General features: G+C 42.0%; 1 protein-coding gene across 3 annotated transcripts in view; it reads left to right on the top strand.

Annotated features, from left to right (window-relative positions):
* Positions 1 to 1,898: 1,898 nt before the first annotated feature.
* The window catches only part of LOC115155546 (R3H domain-containing protein 1), a 60,038-nt gene continuing 46,305 nt past the window's right edge, over positions 1,899 to 15,631 (top strand). For all 3 annotated transcript variants that reach the window (XM_029702244.1, XM_029702246.1, XM_029702245.1), the window contains exon 1: positions 1,899 to 2,114. The gene's annotated coding sequence lies outside the window, so the exon portion shown is untranslated. The remainder of the gene's footprint in view (positions 2,115 to 15,631) is intronic.

The raw sequence follows: 15,631 nt of genomic DNA, 5'->3' as shown, positions 1-15,631 counted from the left end.
CCACAGTTGATTTCTTCAAACCAAGCTGCATACCTATTGCAGATTCAGTCTTCCCAGCCTGGTGCAGGTCTACAATTTTGTTTCTGGTGTCCTTTAACAGCTCTTTGGTCTTGGCCATAGTGGAGTTTGGAGTGTGACAGTTTGAGGTTGTGGACAGGTGTCTTTTATACTGATAACAAGTTCAAACAGGTGCCATTAATACAGGTAACGAGTGGAGGACAGAGGAGCCTCTTAAGGAAGAAGTTACAGGTCTGTGAGAGCCAGAAATCTTGCTTGTTTGTAGGTGACCAAATTTTCCACCATAATTTGCAAATAAATTCATTAAAAATCCTACAATGTGATTTTCTGTAATTTTTTCTCTCATTTTGTCAGTCATAGTTGACGTGTACCTACGATGAAAATTACAGGCCTCTCTCATCTTTTTAAGTGGGAGAACTTGCACAATTGGTGGCTGACTAAATACTTTTTTGCCCCACTGTACAACACCCATTTTGCCAGTCATATTCTGTTAAAGGTCCCCAAAGCACACACATCCCTGGGTCGCTCCTCTATTCAGTTCGCTGCAGCTAGCGACTGGAACAAGCTGCAACAAACACTCAAACTGGACAGTTTTATCTCAATCTCTTCATTCAAAGTCTCAATCATGGACATTCTTACTGACAGTTGTGGCTGCTTTGTGTGATGTATTGCTGTCTCTACCTTCTTGCACTATGGGCTGTTGTCTGTGCCCAATAATGTTTGTACCATGTTTTGTGCTGCTACCATGTTGTTGTTATGCTGTGTTGTCATGTGTTGCTGCCTTGCTATGTTGTTGTCTTAGGTCTCTCTTTATATAGTGTTGCGTTGTCTCTCTTGTAGTGATGTGTGTTTTGTCTATATTTATATTGTTTTTTTTGTTGTTTTTTTTATCCCAGGCCCGTCCCGCAGGAGGCCTTTTGCCTTTTGGTAGTCCGTCATTGTAAATAAGAATTTGTTCTTAACTGACTTGCCTAGTTAAATAAAGGTTAAATAAATAAAAATAAAATCTTACTTGTGCCTCGATTCGGCAGTCTCATCCAGATCAACATGGCATTTGTAGTTCTTCATGATAGCTACATTAGCATTTCATTTTTGGGGGGTAAATACAGGCGGATATATTGATATTGATCACCTTGTCCTAGAGCGATTTACACGGTTATCAAAACGTCACGCCAGGGTACGCCTACACGAAACCCAGCCCGTATTTTACTTGTTTCTAAAATACGTAATGGGAAAAATGAATGGTGGAAAAACGATAGAGAGGAACCATTTCCCTGTTTGACCCCTCGGTTTTATGGGTATTACGACTCATACTGTTGTACTCTGTAGAAGTTTAAAGAGCCTGCACATGCAGGAATGCCCCGGTCTCAGTCAGAGAGCAACTTTTTCAACAACAACCCAAAAAGTGTACAATAATTGACTTCTCACAGCTAGTAGGTAAGTGATTGGACAGGCCTCGGGTGCGTTTGTGAATTACCTCAAGTATGTCAGAGTGTGTTCTCGGTCGTTAGTAAAGTCAAAGCTTTGTCATATTATGTTCCTAAATTCAGAGTTTTGCTATCAAAGCGTTCAGAGCGCACGCTGGAAGCTCTGGCCGATGAGTTGGGTTGATATGAGCGTCCGGACCTCACAATCAGCAGTCAAGATAACTGGTTAAAGTTGACTAACTACTTCCAGACATTGACAGAACACCTCACTCTGACCATTTTACTCTCCCTAGCAAAGCTGGTTAGACTGTTTTTTTGAGCGTTAGTGATTAACTAAGCTGCTGGTAGCAATTTAATTACGTTTTTCTTTTTTTGCCAACGTTTACTGACACCGATCATATCATATTCAACGGGTGTTGCGCGTAGTAAATTCATCAGTTATTCTATGCTTTGGCAGACACGAGAGTGCTCTGAAATAGATAGTCGTCGTGAATGTACGGACGCACCCGTCGATGTCACTCATTGGCTCCACTCTGCCTTCCACCTATCTGTCAGACAGTTGCAGACGCGCTGCCTCCCCCTCGCCAAGCTCTCATGTTGCCGATTCTGACTGGAAATAGAAAAATATACACACACCGCTGAACAATAACTCAAAAGTTATCGCAGCCGGTAAGGACAATTTTTAATGGTTTATAAATGTAACATGTTATTTTTGTTATGAACATAATTTGCGCAGCTAAGTTTAGCTTGCTAGCAGTTAACTAAAACGGCGTCCAATGGCGAGGAAGGCAATGTGTTGACGAAGCTTTGGCCTAACTGAAAGTAGCTAGCTAGCTAGCTAACTAGCCGCATAAAAACCAAGGGATTATTCCTGACAATCTCTTTGTAATCACGTGTCGTGCTGACAGAACTAGCAAACTAGCTCGTCGTTCTTGTTTTAAATCAACCGTAAACTGGTAACTAACATTTTGTAACTGAGTCGGCTGGTTAGGTCTTTTTACAGAAGTGTCTTGTTAGGGAGTATATGCTAACGTACCATGTGAGGCCTGCCATTACTTGCTAGCCACCAATTAGCTTCGTTCGTAGCTAGTGTCAATGCACAAAGTCCGAACTACCAAGTTAGCTAGCTAGTTACGTGTAATAATATAACGTTACGCTCTATTACTAAGACAGTCGAGGTAATTATGTGACCTGGTCGAGTTGCTAACCGGTAACTGACATTAGTTCATATTGAACAAGTTGTTGCTGTTTGAAAGTAACCTTAACTACGTAAGTTACCGGTGATGTTCGATTTTTGTAATGCGATGAATGTCAACTTTCATGTTTGGTAGAGCTTGCAGTGCTAGCCGAACTAAGGCTCGTCTATCATTAACTAGTTAACCTATCTGGCTACAATATCCATGTGCAGTAGTTAGTTACATCTTTGTCACTACAGTAAAGTGACAATGACGTTTAACTTCTGTGGTGTTCCTCCAACTTTGGAAATGGAATGAAGAGATTTAGGCCTACTTCTGGCTGACTCGCATCCTGAAACGTACCCCCGTAAATAGCTACTGGCGGTCATTCGGAATTTTGTACCAGCCTAGCACTAAACACCCGTTTCCAAACAATCAAGCATAGTATTTTTTTTGTATCAATATTTCATTGTAGGTGATTGACCAATGTAGGGTACCTGGTAATTCTACAATGGGAAAACAAATATGACCTAATCATACATTGGCAGGAGAAGAGTTCATAGTCACAGGCATTGATAATCATTGACCTCTTCCTAGTTTATGATATTTGCCTGGACATATGCCTGCAAACTTGTGATTTTATAGGATTGGTTACCAAATGTATGATGCGCCGCTGAGTACTTTAAGAACTTTTGCAATTGTTGGATTTCCCCTCTTGCAACTGGAAATGTAGTGTATCCTATGTCCACACATGAATATTAGTTGTACTATCTGCTCAATGGTTTGCACGTCATGTTCTATATTTAGGCCAAATCCATGGTATTTGTCTTTTTAAATTTATTTTGGATGCCTTATAAGGCTACCATGAACAGAAGTTGCTCATAGATTGACAGCAAGACAGGTTATTTCCTGTGTCACAAGTCTACACACAATATTGTATGTTGTCTACCTTCTACCCAGTTTTCTTTTATTAAAAGATTGTGGTGGAAATTCACATGGTGAAGGGAAGAGGTGAGGTGTAATGGCGAAGAAAATGGTTTCTCTATTGTGCCTCACTGACTGATATCCCACAAGATGGATAACAGCACATCCTCCAAAGCAATAAATAGTTCATCACCTGGGGGAAGATCTTCCTCTCCTCCCAGCCCTGCAACTACTGCACATTTCAAAACCACAATATTGGCTAGTTTTCTTTAGGGTTGCCCAGCGGCACCTCAATGTTAAGACACCTGTCTGCCTTTGAGTGGTTCATAATAGCTACATGTGGGGTTTGTCATGGTAGCTACACAGACTGTCAAACTGCTGAAGGGCAATTCCACTGTAACAGAGTGAATGACAAAAACACATTCACTTGAACTGTGCCGATGCAAAGTTTGGTAACCGAATTACAGCAGAAAAAGCACAAAACATAATTATTTTACCAATCTTTCCATCTGCCCTAGGGATGTGACAAATTTACATTTGTCAACATTTAAACAGCCTTTTATCATTTCAACTAAAAAAAAAAAGACGAGTTTAATGTTGTTCAGCATATGACCGCTAGGGGGCAATGCAGTTCAATCTGCCGCAGTCCTAGTTACCTACATACTGGTTGTCACTAGGTACCACAGCAACAATGTCATAAACCCTGCCTATTTCTACAATTTCTCTTATGTGATTTAAACCAAACCTTGTCCTTAATCCAAACCTAATGCTAACCTTATGCCTAACCTTAAATTAATGAATACACAGCCAATTTTGACTTTGGCTGTGGTAACCGCACTTACCTTACTGCTATCCCCCACTCAGCAACGATGGTATCAGTGCCGTTTTATGTTCTGTTGTGTGCCTCCATGTTCTCAGTACGTACTTCATGTCCCACCTCTCATCAATGTGATGGATCATTGCAGTGATTTGTGACAACGTGTTCATAGACGTTCAAGCTACGTATGGTGTTTGAGAGCTCGGGCTTTGCACTTGCCAAGCAGTCATTGCACAATTGCTTCATCGGGGCCGGCATGTTTTTTTTTGGACATGGCATCTTGTAGTCTTCTGGTTTAAGATATGCTATTGACGCCGACATCCTCTACCATTGACAATTGCAGTATATCAACTGCAATAATTTTTGTAATTAGCGCTGTGATTCTCACTCTGTCCCTTATTGCACTGTTGCCACTAGCTTTATTCCACCTCGCAAAGTTAGAATTTAATCACCGTCTCATTTGACTCATTAAAGTATTGTCATACAGGACTTTGCTGCTCTCACTCATTTTTCGAACTGTTAATGACGATACGATGTGCGGAGTGCTTTATATCGGTGGTAGATAATTAAAAACATGCGTATCTCCTCGTAACGTTACAGCATTGGTGCATTAGGTATACAGTGAGGGGGGGAAAGTATTTGATCCCCTGCTGATTTTGTACGTTTGCCCACTGACAAATGATCAGTCTATAATTTTAATGGTAGGTCTATTTGAACAGTGAGACAGAATAACAACAAAAAAAATGGAGAAAAATGCATGTCAAATGTTATAAAATTATTTGCATTTTTAATGAGGGAAATAAGTATTTGACCCCTCTGCAAAACATGACTTAGTACTTGGTGGCAAAACCCTTGTTGGAAATCACAGAGGTCAGACGTTTCTTGTAGTTGGCCACCAGGTTTGCGCACATCTCAGGAGGGATTTTGTCCCACTCCTCTTTGCAGGTCTTCTCCAAGTCATTATGGTTTCGAGGCTGACGTTTGGCAACTCGAACCTTCAGCTCCCTCCACAGATTTTCTATGGGATTAAGGTCTGGAGACTGGCTAGGCCTCTAACCTTAATGTGCTTCTTCTTGAGCCACTCCTTTGTTGCCTTGGCCGTGTGTTTTGGGTCATTGTCATTCTGGAATCCCCATCCACGACCCATTTTCAATGACCTGGCTGAGGGAAGGAGGTTCTCACCCAAGATTTGACGGTACATGGCCCCGTCCATCGTCCCTTTGATGCGGTGAAGTTGTCCTGTCCCCTTAGCAGAAAAACACGCCCAAAGCATAATGTTTCCACCTCCATGTTTGACGGTGGGGATGGTGTTCTTGGGGTCATAGGCAGCATCCCTCCTCCTCCAAACACGGCAAGTTGAGTTGATGCCAAAGAGCTCCATTTTGGTCCCATCTGACCACAACACTTTCACCCAGTTGTCCTCTGAATCATTCAGATGTTCATTGGCAAACTTCAGACGGGCATGTATATGTGCTTTCTTGAGCAGGGGGACCTTGCGGGCGCTGCAGGATTTCAGTCCTTCACGGCGTAGTGTGTTACCAATTGTTTTCTTGGTGACTATGGTCCCAGCTGCCTTGAGATCATTGACAAGATCCTCCCGTGTAGTTCTGGGCTGATTCCTCACCGTTCTCATGATCATGCAACTCCACGAGGTGAGATCTTGCATGGAGCCCCAGGCCGAGGGAGATTGACAGTTATTTTGTGTTTCTTCCATTTGCGAATAATCGGAACCATATGTTGTCACCTTCTCACCAAGCTGCTTGGCGACGATCTTGTAGCCCATTCCAGCCTTGTGTAGGTCTACAATCTTGTCCCTGACATCCTTGGAGCGCTCTTTGGTCTTGGCCATGGTGGAGAGTTTGGAATCTGATTGATTGATTGCTTCTGTGGACAGGTGTCTTTTATACAGGTAATAAACTGAGATTAGGAGCACTCCCTTTAAGAGTGTGCTCCTAATCTCAGCTCGTTACCTGTATAAAAGACACCTGGGAGACAGAAATCTTTCTGATTAAGAGGGGGGTTCAAATACTTATTTCCCTCATTTAAAATGCAAATCAATTTATAACATTTTTGACATGTGTTTTTCTGGATTTTTGTTGTTGTTATTCTGTCTCTCACTGTTCAAATAAACCTATCATTAAAATTATAGACTGATCATTTCTTTGTCAGTGGGCAAATGTACAAAATCAGCAGGGGATCAAATACTTTTTTCATCCTCACTATGTTTAAAAATAATAATCCCTTTATACTAATCACTCGTGGTCCCTTTCAGACCGTTTTTGTGAACTCAATGTGGTTGGCAAAATGTTTTGTGGTTTGTGAACACCAAAGGATTTCAGCCCCCGAACCAAACGAGAGGGTCTGAGTTTGGTTCTCTTGAATTCCACAGTCCGGTTGCCTTTTTAGGGCAATGTGAACACACAGCTCCCAGGATCACTTGTCACAGACTACTGCAACACTGTTTCCCCTGCCATAAACCCTCTCACTTTTTGTGTCACAATAGAGAGAAAATGATGTGCAGGTTTGCAGAAAAAAAACGTGGGCAGTTTTTGGTTAGGGCTATTGATTCGCGATTGTCAAGGATACACAGAAATTCCAAAACGTGTTGAGTTTTTAGTTCAAGTTAATTGTTTGCAATATGTGCTCTATAGGCTAATAGATTCATCAGCTGTTTATTTGATTGTAAAGTTTGATAGTGCTGGGTGATATGGACAATATCATAACACAATAATTTTGGTAATAGTCATTGGTCTGTTAGTGGTAGATTTCTGATCATTTTTCTTCACAGTGCAGGTATCTATTTGGTTAGGGATTTATTTCTAAACGTTAACGATCCCAATGTTTAAATGTTCACACCCTAATCTGCACTGTTCTTGAAGTAAATGTGTTTTGTAAAAATGTCTGTGGAAATTGTTAAAAGTGGTCCTTGTGAATAAAGTTATATGGCTTGTTTAACTTTGCAATCATTGGTTTTTGTTTAACATGCATTTGAAAGTGAAAAATCTGACTGGCACTGTTGAATTGCCCTGAACTGTTTCTGCCTGTGTCTGAGGGTTAGGACATACACTGATGCATCAGGACACCCATTTACTCAAGGACATTAAAGCCAATTTTCAAGGTACTCCGCTGAGACAAGGCGTTCAAACAAGTGCGATTGTCGGTCGGTCCTCTGGTTGCAACTGAAGTGACTTAGCAGCACTGAGCAGCCACTGCTGTGTGCCATGAGGTCCGGACTTTGCCTTGCCTTATAGCTCCTAGAGACACGATTATCCGTCAGGGTAAAAAAATAAAAGCTGAATGGAGAAAGAACCACTCGTCTAGTATCATGCCTCGGTCTCATCTTTTGTTTCTCTCTCCAGATAGACTACGTCCCCGACTGTAATGTTCTCAAGTCCAGGGTTGTCAGACTGTCTAATCGCATTACAGCTTATCTCAGCCTCAGTATTGTTTGGCAATGGTATCTTTTTCTCTCGTCTGTATCTGTCTGGGAGATATTAATGGAGCTGATGTGATGCATGGGTTGCTCGCTTCCCAAATGGCTCCCTATTAAGTGCATTAGATTTGACCAGACCCCTATGGTGCCTGGTCAAAAGTAGTGCACTACATAGGGAATAGAGTGCCATAGGGAATAGTGCCATATATATGGGCTCCCGGGGAAGGAGAAACAGAAACAAACGTCAGTCTTCATTAGGCCCAGGAAGCTCTCACCTGAGTAACTGCTGGGCTTTGCACGGCTCGGGTTTGCAAACACAGCAATAATGTATCGTTGCCCCACTTAAAATACATACACACACACACACACACACACACACAGGATGTTTAGTAGGGCTGTGACGATACCAGTGTATATACCATATTTTTTTCCATAGCAAAAATGAAAACACGAAGCAGACAACTCGTAGGTCCTTTTAAAAACCTGCTGTATGTAAAATACTTTGTTCTAGCTTGGAAAATAGATACATGTGACTCTGGATGACAACATGTTTTTTCCAACATTAGAGCTGTTTTGCTATAGAATTCATTAGAAGTTAAATCCGTTTTGTTTCCTTGCCATGGTACTAGCGAGTATTGCGATACTGTTATCGCCCCGGCGATAATGTTTACCATACTGTGTCCTTTTATTTTTTTAATACAGCCTGCATTTTTATTGACCACATTGGGAATGACCGTAATCTAATTACATGTTTTCATATTTCATGTAGCTAGCTAGCTAACATATTCATGCTTCACCTATTCCTCTCTAAGTATTTACAAAAATACTCATCATAAACGATGACAAAATAGATTAATTATTTTAAGAATTATAGATACAGTACTCCTTTATGCAACCGCTGTGTCAGATTTAAAATAGCTTTTCGGCGAAAGCACATTTTTCAATATTCTGAGTACATAGCTCGCCATCAAAGCAAGCTATACAGACACCCGCCAAGTTCTGGGGTCACCTAAACTCAGAATTAGTATTATAAATATTCTCTTACCTTTGCTGATCTTCGTCAGAATGCACTCCCAGGACTGCTACTTCCACAAGAAATGTTGTTTTTGTTCGAAATAATCCATATTTATGTCCAAATACCTCCGTTTTGTTCGTGCGTACAGAGCACTATCCAAAGGCATAACGCGCGAGTGTGGTACCAGAGACAAAGTCAAAATGTTCCATTACCATTCTTAGAAGCATGTCAAACATTGATTTTAAACAATCTTTATGGTATTTTTAATGTAAAAATGCAATAATATTCCAACCGGACAATATCATATTCATTCAAGAAGAAAAAGGAGCGGCGTGCTCGCAGGATTGCGCATTACCAATCCCTTTGTCCCCAGGCAGTCCACTCATTGACTGAGCACCTATTATCTGCCCAGTAACAGGAGACAGATGAGAGAACTTTCTGAAGGCTTTTGACAGCCAATGGAGCCTTAGAAAGTGCTACGTGACCCCACAGACACTGTAGTTTCGATAGGGATTAGAAAGAACTACAATTCTTAGATCTCCCACTTCCTGGTTGGATTTTTCTCATGTTTTTGCCTGCCATATGAGTTCTGTTATACTCAGACACCATTCAAACAGTTTTAGGAACTTCAGAGTGTTTTCTATCCAAATCTACTAATAATATGCATATTCTAGTTTCTGGGCCAGAGTAGTAACCAGTTTAATGTTTTTCATCTGACTGTGAAAATACTGCCCCCTATACTTTAAGAAGTTAACTTGCAACATTTTGCTCTGACTCTTAGCCAGCTAGCTTGCTAAATGTACTAACTAGTGATTTAGCATTAGCGACTAAGACAAATTATTTTAGCAACACCTTGATAAGGAAAGTCAAACTAGCAAACAGTCATTTGCAGACAGTAAGATACTTTGTTTGTGTAATTATAGAACGCTTGAGTAAAGCAGCATGCCGCCAACGTTGTCGCACCCATCTGACTATGTGGAGTGGACGGCAAGAAAGTGCTCTTGACTCCATGGTCGAGCAACTGCTCTGTCCTTGAGTGAGGGGCAGAGCTTGGTGTGGTTAGCGGCATGAGGGAGAGATGACTCGACGCAAACGAGTAAACTATAAAAACTGACATTATACGCACCGGAGTTGTGTTTCCCATTTAACAAATCGAACATTGAAGTACCGTTATAGAAGGTAAAGTTAAAAACCCAAACTGGTGTGTGCATCAATACTGGTATAGTAAAATATGGTATACCGCCCAGCCCTAGGATTTGAACAGTGTGAGAAGATGCCACAACAGGGTATGAAATCAATTCTAGCTCTTAAAGGGGCAGTAGCCTGCATTGGTTGTACAACTTTCGATTACAGCATTATTTAATCTACAGTTCTTTTTTTCTTCTGTTACCAATAATATTTACATGTTAGCAGTATCTTCTGATTGCATTTATTTAAAATATGACATTGTAATCTATTTGCTTCCAAAATGAAAGTAAGTATATCTAGCTGTCTTACAACAAATCCTGATGGAATGGCTTGTCCTGCACTTTGTAAAAACCCAGAGTACTTTGATTGAATGTTAGAAAAATATTTTGGTTCCTTTCTAAACATAGCAATGTGAATGCAAAGAGGACTCGGACCACAAAATAGGTGAAGTGAACTGGCAAAACAGTTGAGTCCTTATTCAAATGCAAGGGCAGTGTGAATACAAAGATAACGGAGTTATTTTGCGTTGTTTTTACCCCAGAGTTTACTTTAAAGAGCATTTGAGATTGGTTCTTTTAAAGAGGGCTGTATGTGAAAACACCCTAAACCTGTTTTGAAATGCGTGAATAAGTGGTATTACAGGAACAGCGAGGCAAACAGGTTTTGTGGTGATGAATGGATATATATATATATATATATATATATATATTTATTTATTTATTATTATTTTTTTTTTTATTTTTTTTTTACCTGCGACACATGCGGTATGCTGCTAGTCAATAGTTATGTGCTTGGTGGCTGCCCTTTGGGTCCATTTTGATGCTGTCTGTTAGTCACAAGGGTGCTGCTGGTCAATTAGAATTCATCGTGATGAGAATGGAGCACAGGGGTCCAGGTTCTAGTAGGATGACAACACTCCTTTGTGAAGACTGTAGGACAGGGAGGGACTGATGAATAGGGGGCTTTCTAACCTTTGAGCTCTAGTGTAGCCTATCATTGTGTGACTGGCTAATTGATTCATATTTGGTCATTTGTGCTCATTCATTAATCATCCAAAGGGAATAGTTTATTAATTTGTGTCCCTTTGCGTTATTGATATGGTTTATGGAAATGGTACGGCTCTAAAATGTTAGCATGCTCCTGCTCAGCCCAGTCCAAGCTCTGGTGTGCCAGGACAGAGAAATGGTGGAACCAACTTCCCCCTTAAAGCTAGGACAGCAGTGTCCTTGCCCATCTTCCAAAAACATCTGAACCCTCCCACTTAACCAGCACTGGTGCTTGACCCCCACCCAATCCCCCTCTTCTAGCTCTGACTCTACTGATGGCTACATTATTAAGCTACGTTACTACTTTCTATGCCTGTGATATGTGGTTGTCCCACCTAGCTATCTTAAGATGAATCCGCTAATTGTAAGTTGCTCTGGATAAGAGCGTCTGCTAAATGACTAAAATATAAATGTAAATTTGCTTGGCATTGCTTCTCTTCCTAGTTGTTCGATCCTAGGGGAACTGGTGCATTGGGATATCTTTTTGATAAATCTCCTTTCAACATTCAAATTTAAGTACGTTTTGGAACAAATCTGATTGCCAGAACATGCAATGAATGACGTGTGTAACAAGAAAAGAGAACAAAAATGTATTAATTCCATAAGAAATATGAATGGGGCAAATAAAATCTGTAAAAGAAATGTGCTCTGAAAATTGTCTGAAACATGAGAATCTTTCAGGCTCCATGCTATCTCCGAACTTTGTTGTCCCAATGTGAAATACCTGACACAAGATTTGTTGGAGTTTTTCCTTTTGAGGCAGGCAGACAGCAGTTTTATCTATTCGCCTATACAGTGACCCAAGTGCTGGCTTTAAAACCATTACACCCTCACCCCCATCAGTCTTTTATGTCGTATGAATGCGCTCTGAATCATGAGTCATCCGTCATCAGAAAAGGGTCACAGAGCCAATTAAATTTCCACAATATTAAGAAATAACCTAGGATGGTTGGCTGGGGGTTTATATCATTCTCCACAGCATGAGGGCATCTCTTGGACAGTGTTAGGTATTTCTATTACATTCAGTTCCCTGAAAGCGAGTACAACCCATAACATAAAAGAACTGAGTGTTCAGGGTTGACGTCTGGTCTGTCCTTCGCCTGGGCTTCAATGATACCTTTCCCTCCAATGTTCCCTCCCTCCCTGCAGTCTGCCATCCAGGTGGGGGGTCCACCAGCACCAGGCTCTGTCAAATCAAGGTAGAGGTCGACCATTAGGATGAGGGTTGACCTAATTAGAATATATGCCTGGCGAAACCCTGCTCTCTCTCTCCCAGGCCCCCCACAGAGATTTTCTGCGGCAGCCCCTACTCCTGCATATTTTTCACGCCAATAGATGGAGAGAGGGAGAGCGGGGTGGGGGGGCAGACAGGGCAGCAATTGTGCAGAAAGCTCACCCTGTCATCTGTGCTCCTGTGCAGCGCGGAGCCGCAGAGCCACTGTTGCAGGTAGGGGTTCACAGCTGACGAGCTCCCCTCTAATTGCTACCGATCCCTCCCATGTGCTTCTAATTAGTTTCTTCTCCCCTAGCAATTTTTCTCGTAGAGATTTGCAGATTGCGGATAGAGGGAGAGCGAGGGAAACGCTGTCTCTCTGGTCCCTATAGGGGTTTAATATCGCTCTACAAACACTGTTGCCCTTTCCCTGTAGTGGATACTAAGCTGCTCTGCATATACCTGTGCAATAGAAAAGGTCAATCACTTGGGGGGGGGGGGGTGTTGCACGGAGACGATCACCTTAAACAACTGAAGAGGAGGCTGACGATGCTCTGCTCCGTGTGTGGGAAGATGCCAGTCTGGGTGTGTGCTGCATCGTACGCCTGCCTGCCGCTCTGGGAATCAATAAATGTGAGCAGTGACCTGTCACTTCCAGCATTACTATGCCGTGTTTGTTTATGAAGTCTGGGCTGGGGAAACTGTCTGGAGTCGCATATTCATTTTGTTACTCCGGCTTGGGGGAAGAAAAAACACCAACGATGTAATGTTATCGGTTGCTAAGAAACACGGTGTCCTATGAAAAGCCCGGGGGAAACGGTGATCTTCAGATCAATAGATATAGTGTATCGGGGGTCATCATTTGAGGTTCACGGTTGTTTGCCATCGAAAGCCACCACAGATCTATGTTTTGCGAACACATTTTCATTGTTTTAATGCAATCTACAACTTTGCAGTTGCCGATGTTGATAGGGCTGAAAATTGCCATGGACCTCATAATACGACATTATCACGATACTTAGGTGCCAATACGATATTGTGTTGCGACTCTGTACTGAACAAAATATGAACTCAACATGTAAATTGTTAGTCCCATGTTTCATGAGCTGAAATATAAGATCCCAGAAATGTTCCATATGCACAAAAAGCTTATTTCTCTCATTTTGTGCACAAATTTGTTGACATCCCTGTTAGTGAGCGTTTCTCTGCCAAGAGAATCCTTCCACCTGACAGGTGTGACATATATCAAGAAGCTGATTTAAACAGCATGATCATTACACAGGTGCAACTTGTGCGGGGGACAATGAATGGCAACTCTAAAATGTGCTGTTTTGTCACACCACGCTATGCCACAGATGTCTCAAGCTTTGAGGGAGATTGCAATTGACATGCTGACTGCAGGAATGTCCACCAGAGCTGTTGCCAGAATTTAATGTTAATTTCTCTATCATAAGCTGCCTTCAGTGTCGTTTTTAAATAATTTGGCAGTACTTCCAACCAGCCTCACAACTGCTGACCACGTGTAACCAAGCCAGCCCAGGACCTCCACATCTGGCTTCTTCACCTGCGGGATCGTCTGAGACCAGCCACCTGGACAGTTGATAAAACTGTGGGTTTGCACAACAAAATAATTTCTGCTGTCAGAAACCGTCTCAGGGAAGCTCATCTGCGTGCTCGTCGTCCTCACCAAGGTCTTGACCTGATGGCAGTTTGGCGTCGTAACTGACATCAGTGGGCAAATGCTCACCTTCGATGGCCACTGGCACGCTGGAGAAGTGTGCTCTTCACTGTTTCAACTGTACCGTGCAGATGGCATCGTATCGGCGAGCGGTTTGCTGATGTCATTGTTGGGAACCAAGTGCTCCATGGTGGCAGTGAGGTTATAGCATAAGCTACGGACAATGAACATAATTGCATGTTATTAATGTCAATTTGAATGCACAGATATACTGTGATGAGATCCTAAGGCCCATTGTCGTGCCATTCATCCGCTGCCATCACCTCGTGTTTCAGCATTATGAATGGCCCCATGTCTCAAGGATCTGTACACAATTCCTGGAAGCTGAAAATGTCCCAGTTCTTTCATGGCTTGCATATTCACCAGCCACGTCACCCATTGAGCATGTTTGGGTTGATCTGCATCTACGTGTAAGACTACGGGTTTCAGTTCCCGCCATGGATTGGGACCACAGGCCACAATCAACAGCCTGATCAACTCTATGCGAAGGTGTCGAGATGCAAGAGGCAAATGGTGCTCACACCAGATACGGACTTGTTTCTGATCCCTTTTTTAAATGTATTTTTAGGTATCTGTGACCAACAGTTTCCCAGTTGTGAAATCCATAGATTAGGGCCTAATACATGTCATTAAATTGATTGATTTGCTTATAAGGAACTGTAACTCAGTAAAATCTCATTGTTGTGTTTTATATTGTTCACTGTATGTATTGTGATTTGATATTGCGATTTGATGTAACAAATATATTGCTCACTGTATGTCTGCTGCAGAGAGACATGATAAAGCCATGAGAAAATGAGTGAGGTAAAACATGTTTGCTCACCATTTTTAAAAAATATTGAGAACTATAGGATGATAAATACCTGAGTTCTGGCGCAGGTACAGCCGACTAGCGCTAGCTAACGTTACCCCCCCCCCCAAATGTCCTCCCATCTCAGTGACACATGCCGAACCCAGAGTCTGTGCAGCCCCGTTTCCTGCCTCTGCTCTAATGAGGATGGAACACGTTCCCCAACACAGAGGGAAAGGAGAAAGGAGAGAAAGAGAAGGCTCTCCCTACACCCCAAGGGACCTCATTAGGACTTTTTTTTTTGCCTTCCTAGAATGTGCATGAATCAGTATGTCCTTGGGGAAAAATGTAAATAAATGCATTTGTCACCTCTCTTTCTCTCATTTTTTTTCTCCCTCTTTCCTGAGAGCAAATTGCAAGTCGAGTCTTAATTAGTAATCGCTGCCATTACGCTTTTTTTTATTATGCAAATGAATTGGTTGAGCGCTTTGGAAGTGTTGTCTCACAAGCCCTGTGCCAGGTGTTTCCAAGCTGAATGCCGGGGACTTTGTTTTTGCATGTGAAAGAACAAAAAAGACAACAGCAGAGTGAAATTGTAGGACAAGCTATAATTATTTGACAGATTTTTCTCTTTTCCCAGCTATAGTGCTGGAATGACATGAGTGACGGTGCCACTTTGATATCCTTTGTTACAGCTTTGTGTGTGTGTGGGGGGGGGGGGTTACAGAATGTGGTGGCTTTGTGGGGGTTTGTAGAATGTGGTGGCTGTTGAGTGCGAATTGGGACTGACTGCCACTTATTCAGGATCTATCTTTTTCTGGGAAACAGTATTTTCCAAATGTGGAAA

Source organism: Salmo trutta, chromosome 20 (genome assembly GCF_901001165.1).
Source record: "Salmo trutta chromosome 20, fSalTru1.1, whole genome shotgun sequence".
Taxonomy (NCBI): domain Eukaryota; kingdom Metazoa; phylum Chordata; class Actinopteri; order Salmoniformes; family Salmonidae; genus Salmo; species Salmo trutta.
Note: the sequence above shows the minus strand (reverse complement) of the source record. Positions and strands in the feature narration are given on the sequence as shown.